This window comes from Heloderma suspectum, chromosome 1, assembly GCF_057233095.1.
Source record: "Heloderma suspectum isolate Gila_16-S chromosome 1, 16-S_ref, whole genome shotgun sequence".
Classification (NCBI taxonomy): Eukaryota; Metazoa; Chordata; class Lepidosauria; order Squamata; family Helodermatidae; genus Heloderma; species Heloderma suspectum.
The window spans coordinates 44809475-44828270 of NC_139458.1; the positions used below are offsets into that span (position 1 = coordinate 44809475).

General features: G+C 43.7%; 1 protein-coding gene and 1 long non-coding RNA gene across 2 annotated transcripts in view; one reads left to right on the forward strand and one right to left on the reverse strand.

The window, feature by feature from the left end:
• The window catches only part of NRXN3 (neurexin 3), a 1900058-nt gene that overhangs the window by 255906 nt on the left and 1625356 nt on the right, over nucleotides 1-18796 (reverse strand). The window lies entirely within an intron of this gene.
• The window catches only part of LOC146357155 (uncharacterized), a 31307-nt gene continuing 16089 nt past the window's right edge, over nucleotides 3579-18796 (forward strand). The window contains exon 1 of the long non-coding RNA XR_014788746.1: nucleotides 3579-3933. This is a non-coding gene — a long non-coding RNA (uncharacterized LOC146357155). The remainder of the gene's footprint in view (nucleotides 3934-18796) is intronic.

Below are 18796 nucleotides of genomic sequence, written 5' to 3' on the forward strand. Positions count from 1 at the left end.
GAAGCTAGGAATGGCAGAGCTGTGAGGTAGGGGACAACAACAAAAGTTATCTGGTCCAGTCAAAGCCAAACTCTCCTATCTTCAGTATGTTTTTTAGGCCTCTGAGCACTATTACTGCACTTCTATAATGGATGGTGATAATGTAGCTCCATTTTGAGCAGTGGTCTTAAGAGGACTCCTGGATGGTGTTGCTTCTCCATAGGACACTAGTAGAAACAGGGAAGGCCTAAGACAGTCTACAACTATCTTCATTGTATACTACCATGATTTGAATCCCACCCATCAGTTTGCAGCGTATCATGGAACACAGTATTGCATTTTCAGGTTTGCCCCGATAATGCTGTTTCACTTGTTATTCCCTGTGAAGACTACTTTATGTTCAAGCTGTTTTTAATCTATCTTCAAATGAGCTTTTATAAAGGAAAATTGAACCATCAAATAAGAACTGATAGCCTTGCAAGAATTTGTTAAGTCCCCTAGTTTTTATCCTAAGTTTTCCACAGACCTGTCAGGATAACCTACTTGTGCTTCCATTTTCTCCCACTGTAAAGGCTTCATTAAGGGACATTAACAGAAGAGCAAACTATTTTCATTATTCAAGTTTGCTTCAGTTCCAAGCTATTTGTCCTCTTTCTCACAGCATTCCTTGTTCAAAAAGTTATAGAACTTGCTATTCTGGTTCTGCTTTTCTTTCCTGTCTTCACATTTCCTGTAGTCCATGATGACCTTGACCTCCTCTTTCCTTCTGATCCTGTCATTTCCTTTAACTCTCGCCTTCTTCTTCCATTCCTCTCATTGTGATGCTTTTATTGTCAAGAGCTAAACTTCACACTGAGGCTACCTCAGTCCACAGGCTTTGGAACAAAAGATAACATGGGCACTGAAAGGAACCAGGAACAGGAGACAGAATTAGCAGGCAAGACTGCAGTGGAGTGAAAAAAGAAAGTCAACTGAAGTTAATCCTGTGTTCACCCAAGTGAACTTGTCCCTAAGTTTCTCCTGGCCCAAAGAAACCTTTATGACAGTAAAACTGACCCTACTTTTAACTTCCAATCTTCTGCTAAATCTTTCCTCCCAGTTCCTTGGTACAAAATGTACATCCATTCATATTCTGTAGACCACAACACTACACTACTTTATGCTTATTTCCCATCTTTCACATTCCAGAATATTTGGGCATCTGAGGCTGCTGTTTTGTCCTGACCCTGAGTGGAAGCCCACAGGGCAGAAGGGTCTTCCTGGGAGCCCACACACCACTGACTGTACATAGTCACATCAGCCATGAATCAGGCACTCAGTGAGAACAGATAGTTCTCAGCCAGGAGAACAGGTACACTGTCACCCCTCTGTTAGCTCCTACTGGATGCACTGCTTGTGTTGGTGAATGGGCCCTGGGGAGCACAAGGCCCTCTATAACAAGGATGCCAGTTCCTTAAGAGAATCCAGATCCAGGGTCTCTAGCTTGGTGGTAGGACTCTGTTGCTTGCACCACTAGCCCTCCTAACCCATCTGGCTCGGTGTCAGTATCCAAGTTGCTGCTCATCATAGTTGAGATCATGGCACCCGGACTCAATGGTTGTTGAACAACAGTTGGGCCTCTGACCTAGCTGGGAGAAAGGTAGACATGAAGGAGCATAGCAGACCAAGAAATAAAGGGAAAAGAACAAGTTCTGGTTTGAAGAGGCCAGGTACCTCCAGCAATCAAGGGTTCATAAAGCCTATGAAATAGGAAAGGGCTGAAATGCCCAACAATAAGAACATTTTGTATAATAGACCTCATCCATTCGCTTTGTTTTGGTTTGAACAAATAAAACTGAAGCAAATCATCTATAGTTGCTCTGCTGATGCACGGTAAAAAACAAAACAAAACACTTCTTAATTAAGATTCAATTAAAGGTGTTTTGCTGCTTATTAAAATTAATCTAGTTTATTGCCAGGGACAGGTTGAGAAGAGAAAGCTTAAAATAATCCTTCTACTATTGTAAATTGAGTTTTAAAAATAAATAAATCACACCAGTGAAAGATGAAAGATGGCTAAAAATCAGCATGGGTAACAGAGCTCCTTCCATGTTAGTGTCTACTATGGGCTGGTATGTCCTGGGTCAGACTCTATACTAGGCAAATACAGAGACAAATCCAATAGGCAAGTCAATTAAACAGGCAAATGGTCAAGCACAAAGGTTTCAGTCCAGTATGGGATCAGGCCAAGGCTGGAGTGGTCAAGATACAGGCAATGATCAAAACACGGTATTACCAGGAAAGTAGGTGGCTTTCAGAAGAGATGTCTTAGGCAAAACCAAGGTCAAAACACAAGACAGTATTCAAGCAGAAACATAGTCTAAAAAGCAGACTCAGGCAGGAGTCCAAGGGTCAGTAGCAAAGAGGCTCAACCACAAGGGAAGCAAAATAAAGGTCTTGGAGCTGGTAGAACAATAGCATTCCAGCAATGGCTAGACTGAACCGGATGGCTTATATAGCCAGAGCCAACTGCGGCACATGCAGGGCTCAGCTGCAGTTCATTACAGACTCTCTGGCAAAAGTTGTACTCTGGTGGAGGACCTTGCATTTGAGGAGTCCTTTTCTCTTGAAGAGCCCTTCCTTGTAATCAGGCACTTCTTCTCAAAGGAGCCCTATTGGCCTTTCTCTTGAGGTGATGATGCTCTCAGGCGCTAGGTGGTCACCCAGCTTCCACCTCAGAGGTGGAACTCCTTTCCTCCTGTTGCGATGGACCTGCAGTCATCCCCCTTGAGGGCTCAGGCTCTGCCAGGACTCCTAACCTGGGTGGCTGTTTGGCATCATCTGTCTCTGGGAGCTCTAGTTCCACAGAGGAGGAGGATTCCTCCAGCGGGGACATGACACGGTGTCTGTGACTGGCTCTGTAGCTATACAATGGAAAGTGGACATAGTGGAGGGGTGAATAATTTTTTATTGTTAGAAATGGAATTCGAATTTGGTTTCAATGAGGTAAAGAGGGGCTGTTGGCACCAAAGTGGTAGGTATCAGAAGGCACTACAAAATATATGGGAAATAATACAAAATCTATGGTAAGTAATGAGGCTTGACTGCTGAATTCAGATGTCACTTGCTCCCAGGCTCTGCAGTGAGATCATTAATCCAGAGCAGAATGCTTTTCAGCAACTGATCCTCTCCCTTTTAAAATCAATCTTGTTGTTTCATCTGAATGACTTTGTGTTTTCTGCTGCCTTTCTTTAAGCAAAGGAAATGCTGACATGTGTGGCTAAGCTCCTTCTGTCAGTGCACGTCATTGAGATTGGCCTGGGATTGCGGCTGGCACTGTTCATTCTGCAGGCAATGGGGTCTGGAAAGCACGAAGTTATTGCTCAAACTGCCAAGGCCTCTGGCCACGGTTTGTTGTTTGTGTGGGGGCATCTGCGGAGGGCCGTGAGTGCAGAATATTTGTTGTCATTATTCCATTTGACCAGAAAACTGAAACAGAAGTAACCTGACAGAGAAATGTAGCAATATGAGTACCCGGGGGTTACGCACTGAACTGTCACACACAATTTCCCCCATTGCATAATGATCTGCATAGGCTGCTTCTCTGTCTCTGCCATAACACTCCTCATTGCAATAGATTCACAGTCAACAGCAAGAAGACATGGTAAGATGATCTGCAGGTGAACCAGCAATAATTAATTTCACATGGCTTTACTAGGAATGAATGTATCCTTGAAAAGTTCATGTCTGGGCCTAATTCAAAGTGCTGATATTAACATTCCAAGCCCTAAATGGATTGGGGCCAGGTTAACCGAAGGATCACCTCCTCCCATGTGTACCTGCCTGGACCTGAAGTTCATCTTCAGGGGTCCTTCTCTGTGAGCCCCTGCCAAAGGAAGAGGGCCTTTTCTGCTGTTGCACCCTAGCTGTGGAATGAGCTCCCTAGAGAGGTTTGCCTGGGGCCTACTTTGGCAGGTAAGGACCTTTTTTATTTTCCTCAGCATTTTAGCATTCTAGTCTTATAGCTCTGCTGTTTTAAATCTGTATTTTAAATCTCTGCATAGCTGTTAGGTTTTGTTCTGGTTGTACTTTTATTTTGTACTTTTATGCTTTCATATTTTATATTATGTTGTTCTTTATGGTTTAATTTTTTGTGAACTGCCCAGAGAGCTTTGGCTATTGGGCAGTATAGAAATGAATGAATGAATAAAATGGAGTGAATGACATCACCGGTTCCCACAATCCCTGTAGCATAATGTGTGACACAGACATGTCTATGGAGAATTCATCATCTGAGCCTTTTTCATCAAAAAAAAGGAGGGGTAGATCACACAAATTGTACTGGTGCATCGTATTATATAACCAATGTGGTGGGATCTAGGAATGTTGGAGAAATCTTCAACAGATTCAAATGAGTTCAGCTTTCAATGAGTCCGATCTGTGGATTCCACAGCAGACTGTCCTTTTCTGAGTAATACAGATTCCACGGACTTGCGGACTTCTTTTCTTTTTCTTTTTCTAGCTTTTAGGGTGGGATTTGTGCTCATATGCATCAGCACAGGAGCAAATTAGAGCTAATGTATATTAGCTCAAATGGAACAAAATTCTCGTACATCCCTAAAAAAAAAATCTGATTCTGTTAGTGAGCAGATGACAGAACTAAAGATGCCTGACAACCTGCAAAACACAGACGGAATGGATTGAACAAAATCCATGCATCACTAGTGGGAGCATGCAAGCATTTATGCTTCCCTATGACATGGATAGAGGGACTATTTTATGTGAATGCCCAAAGGATGACACAAAACATTATGAATTAGTTTTAGCGTATATTTGTAGTGTGTGTTTGTCATTAATGACTGTCCTATGAATGCAGGGAAACTTTCCTCACCATTCCCTTTCTGACCACTGGCTCAACTACAGAAATGGCACGCAGAGAAGTTTCTATAAATAATTCATTCTCTCTCTCTCTCTGTCTGTCTGTCTGTCTGTCTGTCTGTCTCTCTCTCTCATCCCCCTCTATATCTCATCTGTAACAAATCATGCAAATGAGATTGTTGAACTCCTAACATCACTTGTACAGCAAGGAGCAACACAGCAAAGTAACTAGTAAGTCAAAGTATGTCCAGAAAATAAAAAATGGAAAATGTTTTCAAGTGAAATTGTGAGACAGAATTGTCACATCTTCTTTTCATACAAGGAATGGCAGAGAGAGAGAGATTATGATGACAGACAGACAGACAAACAGACAGAGGATGCTTCCAAAATTATCCTCGTCTTAATTTCTCCCTAAATTTTGTAGTTCTGAACTAACTGGTCTTGGTTCTGAAGTGAAACCAGGGGAGGCTGGTGGATCCAATTTCAGTGGGGCTGATATTCCATTCTGGGTTTTAGTTACAACCAGCCAGAAGTCTAATGGAACTATCCAAGGTGCTGGACCCATTTTGGGACTAGGGCCAGAACCCTGGATAGCTGCTTTGGTCTTCTGGCTGGCTGTAACTAAAACCCAGAATGGAATCTCTGCCCCACCAAAATCAGATCTGTCAGCCTCCCCTGAGTGAAACCAAAGCATTAGTTCTTGTTTTTAATCCCCCCCTCACTCCAGATTTGTACAGTACACCGCACATGAACCAATTTGCCACATTTTCCTGTTCTTTCTGTTCATTTGAGGGCCCATGTGGTGTCCTGATTAGTGTTGGAGTCAGGTGTGGGATACCTATCCATTTTGGGGGGGAGGGGATAGATTTTAATTATGTTGTATATAAACTCAGAAATTAAGGCTGAGGTGGGATTAAAATGTTTTGAATACCCAGGATTAAGTCCCTACCTGGTTATGAAGCTCACTGGGGGCTCTGATTTTGGTGGGGCTGTGAATCCACTCTGGGTTTCAGTCAGAACCAGCCAGAACTCTAAAGGGCCTTTCCAATGTACTGAACCCTATCCCCAAAATAGGTTCCACACTTACAATAGCTCCTTTAGAGTTCTGGCTGGTTCTGATTGAAACCCAGAGTGGATTCACAACCCACTGAAATTGGAGCCACCAGCCTCCACTGCTCACTGGGTGACCTTGGCCACTCCTCCTCAATCTAGCTTAGGGGTGTACGGATTCCTCACTGTCTGTTCTGGGGGGGGGAATCTGTGGGGGGGGGAAGCGATCCGTTCCTCTCCCCCGGAATCCTCCAGAGCGGTTCCGCTCCACTCGGATTCCGTGGGGAGGGGGGAACTGGCTTGGGGGCGCTTACCTTCCCTCCTGCCAGCCAGAGCCATTCCCCTCCTCCCTGTCCCTGCCGATTGCCATGTCTTTTTTTTTTTTTTTTAAGGGCGATTGGGAGGATGTGCCCACAGACTTATATGCGAATAGAGTCATGAATCTATGTGTCCATAGGCTTATACGCAAGATTCACCGCTCTGTTTTGCTTATAAGTCTATGGGCACACCCTGCTGATTGCATGTGCCCATAGACTTATACGCAAAACAGAGCGGTGAATCTCGCGGCTGCATTTACCTTAAACTAAGACCTTTATACCCACAAATGGTGTCCTGGACGCCATTTGCTTCTGCAGTCAATCCCCCTCAGCCAGCGATACAGCATGGCAGCCATCTAGCTCATGCTTTGGAGCCGGCCTGCGGCTTCACGGAATTGCCGCGGAGCAGAGCCAGCCGAAGAGGATTCCGGGGGGAGGAACAGATCGCCTCCCCGCAAGGTCAGATTCCCGGTCAGACCAGCAGGTAGGGAATCCACCCACCCCTAGTTACATATAGATATCAACAAAACAGTGTAGAAGAATTAAACCTTGATGGAATCATATATATATATAGAAGATAAACTTTTCAAGCATTTTATTAATGCAATGTGCACTTCAGAATACAACACAGTGGGTGGGAGATGCAAATGAACTGAAGGGACTGAAAACTTCAGTAAATTGAATGCATGCTCCAATTCCAGAACTAATTTTAGAATTTCTCCTAGCTGAACCTGAATGGGCAAAGTAAACCAGAGAAATAAAAGAGGAATCAAACAGGGCAAATCATAACGTAAGGACATAAGAAGAGCTGTCCTTCTAGTCCAGCATTCTGTTCACACAGTGGCCAACCTGCAGCCCATGGGAAACCCACAAGCAGGAGATGAGTGCAACAGCACCCTCCTGCCCAAGTTCCCCAGCAACTGGTGTATGTAGGCATACTGCCTCTGACACTGGAGGTAGCAATCCTTTCATCCTTGTGAAAAGTTTCAGTGGGCTTGGAAATGGGAGACTGTATGGGCACGTGCCACCTAATAATGTTTGTATTTTGATTTGGCTTTTATAAATATGATGCAGGCATTCTGACCCTGCAGTGACAATCTACAATCAGCCCTTGATTTCATCAACATGGAGTGCTGATCGTTTCTCTTGGCAGTTTTCAGCATAGGCTAAGAGTGCCATCTTCTAAATCAGGCATCCCCCAATGGTATTTTATTAACTGTGCCTTTTAATTTATTTTGGGCTCCTTCTGAGATGCAGTCAGTGCATCAGAAGAGTTGCTGTCAACCCCCAATCCACAGACTGCTGGGAAGCATTTGAGGTCTCATTTAGAAGCCCCACAAAAGCGAGTAAAAGATGAAAAATTAAACAGCACAAACACCAAGTATGGAGAGCAGCATTGGGGATCTCACACGACCCACACAGCTGATCAAAATTCAAAGCTGACGTCACCTCCCAGTCCTGAATACAGCTGCCTTAAAGCAGGCAGCTTAAACATGCTGGGATCTAGACAATTCCTGAGGAGAAATAGGGCTCTGGATATGCTAAAAATGTCATCAACTTAGGAATAGAGGATTGTCCTATTTGTGTCAGTTTTGCATGTGTTCATTCAAATGGCCATTCTATCCCATTTCTGCTTTAATTTGCCAATTGTTTGGTTAAAAAAAATGCACATGAAGGTGAATATTTAAATATGTATAATGTATTTTCTCACAATATAATATTTCCGAACATGTGTTTTCTCTCAAGGTATGCATTTCTGAACATATTTTATCCTAAAATACACATTTTAATACCAATTTCAATCATTTTTTGAGCTGAGGGCATTGCAAAATTTGGAAAAGTGCAAAATCCAAAGCGTAACTGTGTGCTGATCAGCACATGAGTCTGGGAGGTGCAGATCAGGTCAATTTCTATTGGGATTCATAAAGAATGGTTTCCCTACTGTGCATACAGGATTTCCAAAAGGTGTATTTACAGTGGAATTACATACACATCTGCTCAGAGATAAGTCCTAATGAATTCAGTGAGACTTAGGCTGCAATCCTACGATGCACTTACCTGGGAATAATTGAACACCAATGAATTCACTTTTGAGTAAACATGCATAGGATTGTGTTGTGACTCCCAGGTAAGTGTGTACAGGACTGGAGCCATAGTTTCTGCTCCTTGAATTTCCATACCAGAAGGGAGAAGCAAACAGGCTGTTTGCATGAACATGCCGCTTGGTCACATTGTGGCTTAATAAGACAGGATTCCTAGGTTAAAGTGGCATGTGAACATTGCCACTGGGTTGGCCTTAATAAACTGTACTGTTGTTTGTGCATGATTGAGGTTTTCCATCTCATTATTCTCCAGCTTAATGCCCCCATGTTGCATATGCATCCTAATCCTATTGTAACAGGATTATGCATCTCCAGTGGTAGTCATAGGTCAGACATATCTTTGGGAAGAAGCTGCCCTCAATACCAGGGATGAGGGGAGAGAGTGAGAAAAGAAGAGAGATTTGAGGGCCTGTGTGTGAGTGTGTGCAGGGATTCTGGAGAAATCTGCAATGGAATCAAAATGAGTACAGATTTCTGTGAATCCAACCCATGGATTCCACAGCAGATCAGCTTTTCCTGCGTCGCATAGATTCTGTGGACTTGCAGGCCAATTTTTTAAACTTTCCGGAATTGCATACAAATTTAGTCATAGAAAACTACATAAAATAAAACAAGCACCAGCCCCCAAATGTGCATTTCTTGGCCCTAGGCAGCCAAGAAATATTTTAAATAAAAATATTTTCCCCATAGGCTAAAGCACTAAAACATGCATTTGGGGGGGGGGTATTTGCACAGCTTGGGGGTATGCAAGCATATATTAGTGCAAATTCAGGAAATTGGGGAAGAAAATGATTCCATCAGTGAATGGACGACGGAAGGGAAAGCACCTGGCAATCTGTGAAATGCAGACAGAACAAATTTTACAAAACCTGTGCATCCCGGGGGGCGGGGGTGGGAGGTTTTTTTCTGGAAGTAGTGTGTTTGACGACAGCTACAGATTGTCATGTTCCTTCATCCACTTTCTCTTCTCAATCAACACACGCCAAGACACCAGGCTTCAGGCTCACTACTTTATTAGTTAACGACCAGGTTTTTTTTACAGATGCAAATTGTAGGAATCTCTCAGGCTACAAAAGATACAGCTACTCCACACAATTACAAATACCAATAGAGGAGCTCAAGTGGAAGTTCGAGAAGTTGCTGGCAGTTTGAACAAGAACTTCCTGGCCAGACTAGCTTAGGGGGGATGCCCCTCCCTTATAGTTGCTCCCCCCCTACGTAGGCTATCATTCACAGCCAACTTGGTGGAGCATCTGAGCTCCACCTCTAACTTTCCCTGCTTTGCTCTGTGACAGACCCTAGCATCCCTCAAGTCCCTCCCCTCACTGTCCTCCTCCCCCGACGCCTGGGTTCTCATGGAGGAGGAAAGTGGGGGCCCTTCAGGCCGAGCCATCTGTGTGCCCAGGTCTTGAGAAGAAGGCCTTGCCATATCTGAGCTCACTAGGAAGGGAGCCTCCCTCTGTTCTGGCTCTTCCCATTTTGAATCTGAGCTGCTAGCTATCTCCACACGCTCAGATTAATTCCTGACACAGATGTAGAACAATTTTGTATCCTTTATTCCTGGTTGACAAGTGAAGCGTCTCCTGTTTTCATAAACCTGGACACAGTCATCTTTGAAGAAATGATCTGCCTTCCTGAGCCACTGGAGTAGGCCTCAAGACTGTACATCAATGTGTTCTGTTGAGCAATGCCAAGTTGCCAACACTATGTGCTTCATGGATTAAATTCCCAAATGAGCAGCCACAAACCTCTACACACACCTCTCCTTCACACCTCCCTGATTTGGTCTCAAAGGTCTCCCTGCTAAACCTCATCTTTAGTATCTTGTTCTTTATTCATTCAGTCGCTTCCAACTCTTCGTGACTTCATGGACCAGCCCACGCCAGAGCTTCCTGTCGGCCGTCGCCACCCCCAGCTCCCCCAAGGTCGAGTCCGTCACCTCCAGAATATCATCCAACCATCTTGCCCTTGGTCGGCCCCTCTTCCTTTTGCCTTCCACTTTCCCTAGCATCAGCATCTTCTCCAGGGTATCCTGTCTTCTCATGATGTGGCCAAAGTACTTCAGTTTTGCCTTTAATATCCTTCCCTCAAGTGAGCAGTCTGGCTTTATTTCCTGGAGTATGGACTGGTTTGATCTTCTTGCAGTCCAAGGCCCTCTCAGAATTTTCCTCCAACACCACAGTTCAAAACCATCTATCTTCCTTCACTCAGCCTTCCTTATGGTCCAGCTCTCACAGCCATAGGTTACTACGGGGAATACCATTGCTTTAACTATGTGGACCTACAACAGCATTATCAGATGAAATGCCCTATCATAATTGCAAGCTCTTCTAGGTTTTGGCTAATTCCTTTTCAAATAACCTTGAGTCGTGTGTATGTCCTCCTCTTCATATCTTAGGAGAGAATCTCACTTTTTCCTACAACCCCTCGCCTCCCACCAAATATTATCTTTTGATGTCTTCTGGGTGGTTATGTTTAATCACAGGATTAAGCCGAAGCCCATGGTTTGCCTTGAACAGCTTATCAGCTTCCAAGAGACATTTACAAGGAGAGAAAGGCCCTGGTTTTGATAGCAGTAATTGTATTTAGCTCGTAAGATATAGGGCTATTTATCTCATTTCTGGGAAATCTCAGAGGTGGGGAAGAATAGAGAATGCTAGCTGATAAAACACTAAATAAAATGAGAAAGGAAATGAAGAAGAAAAGAAACAGCCTGCCCAGTGCACCCCCAAGTGGGAAGTGACATAAGAAATGGACTTTCCATTCTGTAAAATCCAAGTCTTTTGAGGAAGGAGATAAAAAAGGAAGGTGTGAGGTGAGCAAGAGTGTAAGGAGGCATCTTCAAGGAAATTAGAATTCATTGCAGTTCAAATTCCATAAATCATTGGTGCTTGGTTTGTAGAAGCACTTGACCTCATTTTGAGAGTTGGCAAGAACCGACACTCCCCACAACATGTTAAGGGTTTTCTCCTGCTTGATTTGGGTCATCAGAACTACCACTGCTAGGGGAAAAGGTTTATTTTATTTACTTTTACTACATTTAGACCCCACCTTTCTTTCATGATATTTGGGATTCTCCAGACACTGATCAAACCTGTACCTGCTTTGCTTCAGCTGAATTATTTGCTTTCAGGCCATACCCTTGGATAAAATCTTGGGTGGTATGCACCCAACCCAATTAAGGCTGCAATCCTAAACACACACTAGGGAGTAAGCTGCATTAGACATAGTAACTTCCTAGTAAATATGCATTGGATTATGCTGCAAACTCACTTTTGGATGATGCTGTGGATGGATTGGATTTTGCTTGTGCCTCATCTGAATGATCATCATAATTGGGTTCTGGAAGGAACTTTGGTCCAGACTTCTAGTGATCCTTGAAAGTTTCTGCTTTCCTCTGCAGCATGCAGCTTGGTTCACTTGTAGGAGTCGTCTCAGATCTTTATTCTGTAAATGCCTTTATGCCAGGGTGGAGAACATGTGGCCCTCCAGATGTTGTTGAAATCAACCTCCCATCAGCCCCAGCCTGCTTGGTCAATGGTCATGGAAGATGGAAATTGTAGTCTAACAACATCTGGAGGGCCAAAGGTCTCTCACTCTTGTTTTATGTAATACTCTCCATCCATGGCATACCACTGTATGAATTGCATAACTCAGTGACTTGCAAATCAGTGATTCAATGACCTGGAAATCCCTGGGGTTCCTTGGAAGCTTATTAGGAGTTCAGTAATAAGATCAGTCACAGCAGGAAAATTGTACAAAAGACCATTTGTCTAGCATAATATCCTCACAAGGTGCAGCTTTAAAGAGCGTTGTCTTGGGCTGGTGATTAGGGTTGTCTCAAGCATTTGATCAGGGCCACTCACATTGACTGAATGATTGAGAGGAGGATTGGGCCAAATGCAGTCCTGCTCACAGCCTCCTATGAGAAGCATGTTTGCCCCAGGTCTGCAAACTGCTGCCTAGGACCACCTGAGACATTTTGCTGCCTGACGAGCAATAGCAAGTGGTGTCCCCCTTCCCAAAAGAATGATGGAGATGAACAGTGCCCCCAAATGCCCATATAAACTGTGTACTCTAGAATCAGGTAGCTCTGATGTCAGTGGGGCTGTGAATCTGCTCTGGGTTTCAGTCAGAATGAGTCAGAACTCTAAAGGAGCTATTGAAGATGCTGAACCATATCCCCCAAACTAGGTTCAGCACATTGGATAGCTCCTTTAGAGTTCTGAGTAGTTCTGACTGAAACCCAGAGCAGAATCTCAGTCTCACTGACATTGGAGCCACCAGCTCCACTGTCTAGAATACTTCCCAGAATTCTCTGCAAACTATGCAGGTTGTGTCTCCTTACTAGAACCAATGACATACCTTTTTAGTTTACATAATCAGATGTTAGCACTCCCTGAGTCACAGGCTTAGTTCCCATAGGGATAGAAAATTAATGTCTAGGGTACACTACTTCAGACTGGAGGTGGGGAATCCCATCGTTAAATGCTCCCCGCCCCTTCACATAGAAAGCTAGTTGTCAGGCAGAAGAGTTCTAGCCTCACTTCTAATTAACATCTCGTTTCCCATGTATGGAGGAACATTCAGTCTGGTGAGCAACCCCTACCTACAGTTTGAATTGGTAGAGCTCAGATAAAGATTTAGGGTCACAGGAAGTTGCCTTATGCCTGGTCTGACTATTCGTCCATGTAGCCCTGTATTCTCTGCTCTGACTGGCAGCAGCTCCCCAGGGTCTCAGACAGAGGTCTTTGCCATCACCTGCTACCTGACCCTTTTTAACTGGAGATGCTAGAAAATGAACATGGAAAATGTATAGTCTACCACTGAGCTATGGTCACTTTCCAAGAACTAGACCAGTTAGATAGTTAATAACAGCATCAGTGCCATTGCTAGCATGACTGATGGAAATGACACTGCTGTCATTGTGGCTATTATCTGTGTCAGCATGACATTAGCATCTTACTGTAAAAAGATGGGCATTTCTTTCCCTGAGTGGGGTGTGATGGGGCCAGATGGTGCAGGCTGAGCCCTATTAAGTAAGTCTTTCTTTTCTTTTCTTTTTTTTAATGCATGCATGCATTGAATGCAAATGTCTCTTAAAACTAGGGATGTATGAACCAGCAAAACCCAAGCTTGCAAAGTTCTCTGAATTCCATCATGAAGCTTGTTTTGACTCAAGTCTGTATCAGATTGTAAGCTTTGGTTTTTTCCTTTTGCATGAAAATCCATGAATATTTTTCCAAATGTACACATCAGTTGTGTGCATCTTTTGAAATGTACGCATTCTTCTCCCATTTGATTAAAGTGTGACTGTGTGCTTCTTCAAATGTAGGAATTGTTTTCATGTGCATTTTTCAGACGTACCCATGTTGTCAACCACATTTTTGGGGCCTACAGATCATATTGCAAGCTCAGAAATGTACAGACTTCGACCCCAGATTGTGTCTGAGTCTGTATTCAGTATGAACTTGAGCATACTCTGGGAGAGAGTGGAGGACAGGAAGGCCTGGCATGCTATGGTCCAAGGGGTCATGAAGAGTCGGACACGACTTAACGACTGAACAACAACTGTATTCAGTCCAAAAGGTACAAACTGAGTAAATCCTGATCAAAAACAAACTGAAACAAATGTCTCATAAACCCTACTTAACATGTAAACCGTTCATGTCACTTTCTGAAACATAACCCTAAATATTAGAGCTGAGTTTGATGTCACTGGAACTCTTCCCCCACATTCTCCTTGTTTTCTTCCTCTCTGCTTACTTAGTTTTCTATTCCTACTGAATTGAAAGATGCTTAGGCATTGTATGGATGAATAAACTTATGCATGAAGCTTTTTTTAATGTACACTTCATGGCTGGCAAAGCCACAGATACCATTTCACAAACAAACATAGAAAGAGAGAAAGGGGTGGGATGGAACACTTCTTGTCTCAAAATTAATGAAAAGCTAGGTCCCTAGCTATCTTGCAACTTTGACAAGAGAAGAGATTTGTTTTTAACCCTTCTAAGCCATCCTGGATTCTTTATTTACTCAAGGATTCTGGGTTTTTTAGTCATTTTGGATCCTAGAGTAAAACAGCCAACATATGACAGGCTTTACTATAATCTCCAATAAAAGCATGCCAGAGGCTTCAGACACTTGTATTAGCTCCATTAGAAGCCAGAAGGAACATAGAGTAGACTACATTCCCCAAATCATAAACCAAACTGAGATTAGGTTTAGAGAAAGTTTGCAGCAGCAGAAAACCTACCCAGGTTACCCCACTGAAGTTCTCCCCCAAAGAAAGTGTTCCATATTTGTTCTCTCCTCAGTGAACACACAGAAGGACAATATGAAAGCTGGAGAAAGAAGGTCATACGCATGTATGCCTCCTTTGCCTCACATGTGCAACCACTTCTGACCTTTGTGTTGTTATATCATGTTGTTATTAATGCTGGTCCAGATCTCATATCCAAACAAGCACTAATGTGATTCTTGAGCAGTGGCTTTTTCTCTGGCCGCAAAGGAAGTGCACCACATACGTAGCTAAATATTGCTAGGTTAATACCACCTCAAGTACTAACTCCTGTCAGTGTGATAGAACTGTGATGTCGCTGATTTAATTTCCAGAGGGGTAGCTGTGGAGGCAGTGACAGACTTTGTCTTTCTAGGCGCAAAGATTACTGCAGATGCTGACTGCAGCCAGGAAATCAGAAGATGTTTACTTCTCGGGAGGAGAGCAATGACAAAATCTTGATAAAATAGTGAAGAGCAGAGACATCACACTGACAACAAAGGTCCGCATAGTTAAAGCAATGGTATTCCCCGTAGTAACCTATGGCTGAGAGAGCTGGACCATAAGGAAGGCTGAGCGAAGGAAGATAGATGGTTTTGAACTGTGGTGCTGGAGGAAAATTCTGAGAGTGCCTTGGACTGCAAGAAGATCAAACCAGTCCATACTCCAGGAAATAAAGCCAGACTGCTCACTTGAGGGAAGGATATTAAAGGCAAAACTGAAGTACTTTGGCCACATTATGAGAAGACAGGATACCCTGGAGAAGATGCTGATGCTAGGGAAAGTGGAAGGCAAAAGGAAGAGGGGCCGACCAAGGGCAAGATGGATGGATGATATTCTGGAGGTGACGGACTCGACCTTGGGGGAGCTGGGGGTGGCGACGGCCAACAGGAAGCTCTGGCGTGGGCTGGTCCATGAAGTCACAAAGAGTCGGAAGCGACTGACCGAATAAACAACAACAATCCGTGTTAGTCTGCAACAGCAAAGACAAGAAGGAGCCTTGTGACACCCTCAAGACTACATATTTATTATGCCACAAGCTTTTGTGGATCTGATGAAGTGGTCTGTAGTCCATGAAAGTTTGTGCCATAATAAATATGTTAGTCTTGAGGGTGCCACAAGACCCATTGTCATCTTTCCTGATTTATTGATTTTAAAATGCATACACAACTAGAGAAGAAAAACAACAACTGTAATTTCCTCAACCCCAATGGTATTTTGTCATGTTTATGGGCCCTGAGGAGGCAGATGGCAAGAGATACAGAATTATAGTAGGTATGGGCAAATCTGTCTATTTTCAATCCATGCTACTATTGTGTGTTTTCACCTATAATTCTGTTCTGTTCCTTCCCCCATTAATCTGACATTTAAAAAGAAAATCCCCTCAAGATACCAATTTTAATGTTTGTTTCCCCTCAAAATGCATGTATGAATATGTACCTTCTCTCAAAATATGTATTTAAATGTATATTTTGTTACATTTTAGCTACTGAGAACTACATTGCCATGTTGGAAGAAGTGTGAGATCTGGTGGATAGCCAAGTTCTAGTCTGCACCTTAATCCTAGATGTGCATTTTGAATAGGAATTTGCAGATTCCTCAAATGTCCCTAAATGTATAGAATGGTAAAATTGTAGCACTAGAAGAGACCTGAAAGGTAATCTCATCCAAACCTCTGCTGATGTAGGAAATCCATTACCACAGCACCTCTGATGATCCTAGAAGCACAGTGGAAAGAAAGGGCCACTGTACATTAACCATACGTAGTCAGCTGGAAGTTATAGTAATTGCCATCATAGGAACAGGCAGTGCCCCTTTTGTTCTTCTGGATCACATGGACAGTTTACACCCTCACGGCAGTTACTACCAGTGTCAAAACTCTCCACACTATCTGAAAGAACCACATGGTCTTACATTACAGACACATCCTGTAGCAGAAGACACTATAAGGTGCTGTTTCAAGCTGGTTTCATGCAATGCAATATCTAGACAAGTTCCCACCCCCCCATCAAACATTCAAAGAATGTGTGAGAGGGGTCATGGGGCCCCACGGGTTAGCTCATTCTCGTGAGATTAGGACTGGACAGACTCACCTCTGTCCAGTCCCTTTGGGCGATCAATGAGCCGTTGTTGCCGCCCACGCATGCGAGCCATGCTGCGGGAGCTACAGGGCTGCTCAGCATCCTCCCGAGAGGCGCTGCAAAGCCGTCCATCACCTTACTGAGCTCCCATTGTGTGCAGACATTATGGCTCAGGTACATCCACATATCTAATGTTATGTGGATACACAATATCTAATGTTGTGTTTCTGGATGCCTCAAAGGGACCTTTATCCCTGTAATGTTGAGCCACTGCTCCTTTAAGGCAGCTGTAGACTCAAAATTGGATATGTGGAAATAACTGAGCCATGATTGCTGCGCACAATGGGAGTTTGGTAAGGCAACGGATGGCCTCACAGCACTTCCTGCCAGTTGCCAAGTGGGCAAGTGAGCCCCACAGCCTGGTGAATAGGGTCCAGGTGGTCGGGCTGGGGAGGGGGGAGTCCACTGGACTCCATCCCCTTATCGGACTTTCACACCATCCATATGTATGATGAATGGGTGGATAACAGGGGGCATAGACACATGGCTGGGCTGGGCTAACCTGCTCAGCCCCGTAACTCCATCATGTATTCTTTGAATGCATTGAAGGGTGGTTTAAGCTCCCCTGATAGCAGACACCATGGGGTGTAGGTGGCAAACCTGTCCTCTGCACCTGATGCTGGTTACTCCACAGCATTTCAGCAAATGCATCAAGAACAATTGAAAGATCTATATCCAGTTATTCTTCCTAGAAGTTTTATTTTACCCAGGATGTTGCCCGTGTGTGTGTACACTTGTGCTGCTGCCCTTCTTTCCTTTTTTTTTATATTAAACACACACACACAATATTCTTCTTTCTGGAGGCCATGTGATTCCATTCGATTATGACATCATGGTATCAAGAAGCCAATAGGATCTGGCTACATGTCAACATTACAGAGGGCAAACAAATTCCTTGCACTGCCTTCACTCTGAATTAGGGATGGACGGACCCCTCCCCCGTGGTTTCTCTGGGTGCCTGCCCAGCTGCTGCCCCTGCTGACATGCCCCTGGACCCACTCACACGACCCCCACACTCGCCGAGCCATCCCCATACCTACCCTGAGCCATTTGTGAGCTCCTGTCATTCCCATGGTCACCCCCCCCCAAGCAAGCAACTTGAGAACTTCCATAAATTTATTTGTTTGAATTTTATTGTTTTAAACTGTTTTTATTGTATGTTGTACATCGCCCAGAGTGGCTGGGTGACCAGCCAGATGGGCGATTAATAAATTTAATAATAAATAAATAAAATAAAATTGCTGTGCAGATAGCAGCTGTAAAGGCCCCTGTAAAGGCAGCTGTAAAGGATATTGTAACAACATTACAGGTGTAAATGGGACAGTTCTTGAGTTGCCATATTTTTCACAAAATGGTGACTGCGGGAATGACGGGAGCTTGCAAATGGCTCAGGATAGGTGCAGGTGGCTAGGCAAGTGGGGGGGGGGCGAGCAGGGGCAGCAACTTGATGGGTGCAGCCCAAAGGCATGAGTTGGGGGGGGAGTTTGTTGGACTCCCAGACTCAGCTGAGCACCCATGGCATCCCTACTCTGAATGGAGGGGAAAAGACGGAAGACATTGGTCTGTTGGCCAAGAGAACCGAGCTGAATCTTCCTGCCTTTCCGAATTGTGTGGGTGGTTTTCTTACCTAGCAGCAGGTATGTATGAGAAATTTGTTTCAGTTCATTTTTCATCAGGATTTACCCACTTCACACCTTCTGGATCGAACATGGGCTTGGATGCAATCTGCGATCCAAATCCATACATTTCTGAACTAGCAATGTCATTCGTGGACCCCTTAAATGTATTTAACAGTATGTGTATATTTGAAAAATGCACATGAAAAAATGTATTCCTTTGATTATATCTGAATAAATTGATTAAATGCACACAAATACACTTTAATCAATGGGAGAAGAATGCATACAAAGCTGAACACAATTGATGTGTACATCTGAAAAATATGCACCAAAATATGCATGGATTTTTTGTGTGAAAAGAAAAAACCCCAATGTTTGCAATCTGATACAGACTTGAGTTGGAACGAGCTTCAAGATGGAATTTGGAGAACTTTGGAGACCTTGAAGTTTG